A 6,867-nucleotide genomic window follows, 5' to 3' on the forward strand; every position below is an offset into this window, starting at 1 on the left:
TGATACTATTTTTTGTACTGTGCTTATTAGACGACGGTTCTCAAATAACCTAGACAGTCATATGATTTTGAGGCCAAGTTTCGAATGGCTAAATGCAACAAGAGAAAATAAAATAAAAACGGCGATGAATTTTTTTTGTCGTGTTTTATTTTTGTTTTGCATTAAAAAGAAATACAGAAATCGCAAAACAAAGTGATGGAACCAGAAGTCCTGTTGGCAACGCAGCTGCTGCAAAGATACGCACTCATTTAGTGAAAGACGTTTACATTGTCAGTTATATGAATATGTAGTGTGATGATGCAAATCCGTGTGTAAAAAAAAATAAATGGAACAAAAATAAACATAAGCAAATACAAGCAAAAATGTCACAACAAAAACAAGGCTCGATATTTCGCCTCTATTTTATTTGAAGCTTAGTCATGATGAGATAAATTTACCAGAAACGTATCCGCCCTCATTTCCTTTTCTCTTTCTCTTTTTTGCTCTCTCGATCACTCTCTCTCTCTCTCTCTTTCTCTCTCTTTCTCTCTCTCTATCTCTCTATCTTGCTCTCTCGCTCTCTCTCTCTCTCTCTCTCTCTCCAGATATATTTTTTATCTATGAAAAATAGAAAATGAAGCTTTCGGCAGCCTAATAACTCATAACTCCCTCATTTTGTCCTGTAACCCTTACATTCAATGAGCTATGTTTCTGACAAAGATAGAATGATTGCTTTTTTCTGGGTTGGAATATATCTATATAGCATTTATGGTTGCCTAATTTTGTACCTAGATATGTTATTTCTTATTTTTAAGCTCCTTACATAAAGTGGATTCATACCTTGTCTGGGAAGATTCACATAAAAAATAAGTACATTCCGGTGTTGAGCTATCTTTTCTCGTTATATAATTAAAACGAACCGTGTGCCAGTTTATTAAATCATGTAAGAAAAATAAGTTAAACAACTTATATATCGGAAGGAATTTGCAAAACCATATAACGTATTTGACTCTAGTTTTATACCTTCTGCTAACAGAAAGTGATTTGCTTATGTGTCTGTTATTAGTCATTTACGAGCATTGTTTTCTTCTACGAGTGTCTTTGAGAAGGTTCTGATGATGCTTATACTTCCAGAGAATGTTCTTACTTCTTACCTGTACTAGAGTCCATGCCCTCTGGTTTATAGTCTACAGTTTATGATATTGTGATATTTGACCCCTGACAAATTTAGAGTCGCGATTTAGCGATATTTCGCAACCTTTACACCAGACCCAACTTTGATCAACCTACTATCTATAATGCCAGAAAAACCTTTTACACCCTCTCGAATTTATAATCTGCAAATCTCAGCCGTCTGGAAGCTGCTGTAAAAACTCGGTCAAATTCTTAGAGATCTATTATGACTTTTGTATACACTTTTGTTTAGTTCATTTAACATCCCCTCCTCTCATATATATATATATATATATATATATATATATATATATATATATATATATATATATATATTATGTTTTTATTCGTTTCTAATAAGAATAAATATACATTTCTGAGGATGACATTTTGTAACAGACGACAAATAATTCTGTTGGGACAATGTGTTAAAATTTTACCATATTTCATTTATTATTACATGTATTCCTATACTGATAAGTGACATCGGACTGCAGATGGAATCCTGTGAGGCTGGTGTCAAAGTATTTCTCTGCAATTAAAATAAAACAATCAACGATGTATTAGATATTTCTGCGTAATACATTAATTCTAATAATTAGTGTTGTATAAGAGACTAGAAGACAAATTTGGGATTGTAAAGTAAAAGAACAAAAAAGAGTGTTTCATGTATATAACTTTGTAGAGAGGATATTTACAACATTAAAAAGCATTTATTTTGTACAGGGTTTCCTTTTGGAATACCACTTTTTTATGGAGTCAGCCCCCAGAATGGTTGAATCAGTTTCCGAAATAAAAGTCACTTTATTTCATATATATTATTTTGAAGAAAGGAGTATTTACATTAAAAATCACTTTGATTTATACGTATATTGTTTTTAGAGTACCACTTTTATGGCGTCAGTCCTCGAAATGGATGAAGCAGTTTAAAATATAAAGTACTTTTATTTCACATATATTATTTTTAAAGATGTACGGATGTATTTACGATATTAAAAACCATATATATATATATATATATATATATATATATATATATATATATATATATATATATATATATATAGTAATTTATAAAATATATATGGCGATTAAGCTACACTGAATATTCCGCGTCCGAGTGGATGAAACGCGGAATATTACTATATATATATAAATTACTAACTAGCTCTACCAACGTATTGAGCACTTTTGAAGTAAATACTTAAGGTTTACGCATAAATCTATACTTTCGTTTATTAATTTTATGTGAGTAAATTAAGTAGTTATATATATAATATATATATATATATAGATATAATATATATATACCTATAATATATATATATATATATATATATTGTGATACATTTATTAAAATGTATAATAAATTATTTTATTGATTTTTAGCCGAGACGAGATATATTTTCAGTATATTTTATTCGCTGTATCATTTTTCGCGCCAAAAGGATTCAATTCACGTCTGCTCGGTCACATTTTGTAAACAAAAAAGAAGAAAAAAGGGGAGGAGGAGGCCGGCGAACAGGAGGAGAAGGGAGAGACAGATACTGTGAACGAAGAGTGTAAAAGGAAAGAGAAAGATAGAGAGAAATAAGAGAGAGAAACTGTATAGAAAAAGAGAGAAATAGATCGTATATAGAGAGATGGGCCTGAAAAAAGTTGTCAACAGGCAGTGGAGCGTCGCGCTTCAAAGCGATAAGACGCAAGTCAGCGAAGCCGGCGAACAGCGACGACGGCGGTAGCGGCGTCGTGGAGGTAAATATCAACAACACCAACCGATGATCAGCGGTCAAAGTTAAAATATTCATTGAATAAAAGAATGAACCCAGCGAAGGAAGGAATCATGGAGCATTGAAACTTTTACTATAAATCAAGGGCTTCGATGAGCTTCGGAAACAAATACTTGGAGCAATTAACATGCACGCGTGTAATGAAACATAAATCATCCGAAGGACAAAAATATGAAAATTAACCTGCACGCGCGTAATCAAATATAAAGAATTTACAGGAAAGAAATATGTATAAAAAAAGAGACGAAAGAAAGGTCACATTTCAAAGGACATTAAGTGATTTTTTCAATCAAAACTTTCATTTCTCTAACATCTCTCTCTTACCCTAGAACCTGTATCTAATTGAGCAGACGATTTCTTGTTTTATGTGAACATTGACTGTTAATATATTTCTCTCTCGGTAGAATTTGAATCATTAAATCATTTCATTTAGTTAGGCATATTTAATTTTCTTTTCTTGAATTGAATTTTATTTTATTTTTTATATAAATAAAAGTTTGTTAATTTTTCGACGATACTTGTCTTCGTTATTTCTTATGTGATTTCGTTGTCCAGTATATTTCAATGTATTGTTGTCTTCGGGACGGTTGTCTCATTCCCATAACAATGCATTATCAAAGAACCTGGGAAACTTTATTTTTTTATATATATTTCGTTACGTCACCCATCTCTGCCGTCCCCAGTAGGACTGGGATACGTCTTAACAATATATATATATATATATATATATATATATATATATATATATATATATATATATATATATATATATATAAGTAGAAATCTTAATATAAAAATATTACATACATACTTTCATTTCTATTTGGTTTTATACACCCCTGAGAAACACTGGATAACCCTGCTAGTCTGCATAAACAGAAAAATGCAGAAGGCAAATAGCAGTCCGTCTAAAATGAATTTGGAAACATCTTTCACACTATTTTTATAATGGAACATAAGTAAATGTTAAACTCTACCTTTATTGTTCGAATCCAGATTAGGTACGATCCGGTGTTTGCCGTCAAATCGTCGCCTTATCCCGTTTAAAAGCTTCTTTGCTTGCCCGCATGCATTCTTCAGTTCTCCCATTTTCTTACCAAGTTCGAAAGACATTTTCGTAGTCTGGATCGACGAGATGGGTTTCTTGTCCAAGTGTGAGTTCTTCTGCTGATATTTTTCGTAAGATACTTGAGATCTTGCGTGAATGAATACCCTGGGATTTTGTCATTTCGAATTTCCTCGTTTTGTTTACAACGTTGCCATTACGTAAAGTGATACGCGTTTTCTTAGATGAAAATCGATGACGTCACCTAATATGATGTCATTACGACATCACTTAAGAAATAAATCAAATGCATTGTTAGTCACCCGTTTTATCGGAGAGGGACCTATGTTTTCAGTGGCGTCCGTGCTTCCGTGCTTTCGTGCGTCCTATGCCTCTGTTAGTCCAGACTATTGCCAGATAACAGTCCATTAATTTTTGCCACAAATTGTATTTCATTAAATAGATGTGCACAATAAGAATTTTTTACGAAAATTCCCGTTGCGCCCCAGAGGCTCAAAAGAGGTCAAAAATGCCCCAAAATAGCCAAAAATGACACACTTTGGTGTGTCATTTTTGGCTATTTTGGGGCATTAGATTTTTTTAAAAAACTTGGCCAAAATGTGGAACCCATTGTTCTTAGTATAAATATAGTATGGGTGACCCTGGCAAAATTCTGGTTCGCGTCCCTGGGGACTTTCAGTGCTAAAAACATCCCTTTTTGTGGCTCTTTTTTTTCTATTGACACGTGTGTCAATTGTTTTATTCCGATCCTATATAGTTAGTAATAAGAGAAATATTTGAAAATTCGTTGAAAAAAAATACACTGGTTAGTATTTATATATGAGCGTAAGTAACTACAATAAACGTATTTAAGCATGTTTCATTAACGAAAACATTAGAAATTATATTTTTAAATATTTTCCATCCGTAATAAGAGTAACGTTCGGTTATAATAGAGATTGGGAAATAAACAGCCTAATATAATTTAAAGTCGTACGGGCTACAGTAATAGCTGACATAGAGGCAGTACATGTAATTCACTTTAATTTTCGCGAATTAATATTAACTAGCAGTCCCGTAGAAATTCCACGGTAGTTGAACACTTTTAAAACACATTATAAATAAAATGAATAAAATAAAATAAAACAACGAATTTAAACAGTTTTTTTTTAGTAAATTCTTTTTTAACCTTTTAAAGCTAAAAAGAATTGATTAAAAAATGTTCATTTTTTTTCCTATGAAAATTCAACACACAATACATTGTTTTTTCTGAATTTTTTTATTATAAATTATACACGAACAAACATTAATTCACTTGCATATTGTTTTTTTTTTACATTTTAAAACGAAACTATAATAATAACAAAATAACTTGCACTTTCCTCTCAGCATGATTGTTTTTTAATTGATAAAATCAAATAGCCAATTTGAAACCGTAAACAGACAATCATGTTTTTTTTTATTTTGTTTTGAAAATATTTGGAGAGGAAATGGTTAAATATTTTTAACTAATAAAGAGCGACTATAAAGGGAGATAATTTGTTTCTTATTAATGTTTGTCGATGATGATGCTTTTTGTGACACAGGACGTCGGACAGATAAATTAATATTTAGATCATGAACTAGCGTTACGTGTAACACCATTTCATTCTTGCTGTTGAGGAGGTGTTATTGAATCACATAATTGGATTACATAATAATTTATTTCGTATTTTAATCTTTAAATTGATTTTTAAAGCTTAGCTAAAAATCATCAATATTTTGTTTTATTTATTTTCTTTATTTGAATTTGTTGTCAGCGAAGATTTGTGCTCGAAGAGAGAAAAAAGTAATGACGAGAAGGAAAGAGGGAGAATAAAGATGACAAGAAAAGGCGAACAGCTGTTTAAAAGAGAACGAAGGACACTTTTGTCAGCACGTGCGCGTGAAAACAAAAACGTAAAGAGAGAGAAAGGGAGAAAAGTAAATTACGCAACACGCATGTGAAAAAAAATGTGCTGTGAAGAAAGAAAAAGTGTGATAACTGTTGGAAAGAGCTGTGTTTGGTAACAGAAGTGGGAGACGACAGCAGGGCGGTAAAAAGCCGCTGCACTCTCCGCACGATATGCGGAAGAAGACGACGAAATCCCAATGCACTTTTAATCGATATGAAATGAAGAATCCGAAATATGGAGAAATCAAGAGTAAAGAAAGATTATAAAGAAATAAATGGAAAAAATATTTATTAGACAGGACTGACGATGAATCTCGCTATAACTCAATCATTGTGGTAAACGATATACAGAGGGAACTAAAGGGCGAATTTTGCTGCGGCACTCGAGAAGTATGCGAAAGAAGAAAACGCATGAACACGGGATTTGCTGAAGATTTCAGATAACCTATTTAATTACAAACTGTTTTCGTTAAATTTTGTCATCTGTAGTGCAAGATTTCCTTAAAAAAACACATATAAAAAGGGAAAAAATCTTTTTTTTATTCCTTTTAGTTACATCTAAAATTTATTTTAATAAATAAAATTTGTTTTATTCTTGTCGTGTCTGTTATTGTTGCACTTGTCCGCTGTTCAATATTTTCTATCCTGAAAAAAAGATGTCTCATCCCCTATGATCAGTTTGTTTAATTTTTATCAATTTGTTGCATCATCGTTTGAGTTTCCGCCGTTCCCAGCGGAATCAATTTTTCATCCCTCCAACTTGAGCCAATGTTTTTAACATCTATGATTCAGTTTATGCATTTATACCTCATTGGGCACCTGATCAAAATCTCTACTCAAAAAAATAATCTACAATTCTATTTCGAAATTTAATAAGATAATAAAAGATTGGAAATAAACACCCAAATAAAATCCTAAAATATTATTTTTATGTGTCCTTTATATGT

General features: G+C 31.6%; 1 long non-coding RNA gene across 1 annotated transcript; it reads right to left on the bottom strand.

Moving 5' to 3' along the window:
* Positions 1–1,580: 1,580 nt before the first annotated feature.
* Positions 1,581–4,224, bottom strand: LOC145291625 (uncharacterized). The gene is made up of 2 exons (XR_013869471.1): positions 3,920–4,224; positions 1,581–1,684 (listed from the first exon to the last, which is right to left on the bottom strand). It is a non-coding gene; the product is annotated as an uncharacterized LOC145291625 (long non-coding RNA).
* Between the last annotated feature and the right edge of the window lie 2,643 nt (positions 4,225–6,867).

The sequence above is a fragment of the Euprymna scolopes genome, chromosome 12 (genome assembly GCF_053919585.1).
Source record: "Euprymna scolopes isolate OS-2025 chromosome 12, ASM5391958v1, whole genome shotgun sequence".
NCBI classification, from domain to species: Eukaryota; Metazoa; Mollusca; class Cephalopoda; order Sepiida; family Sepiolidae; genus Euprymna; species Euprymna scolopes.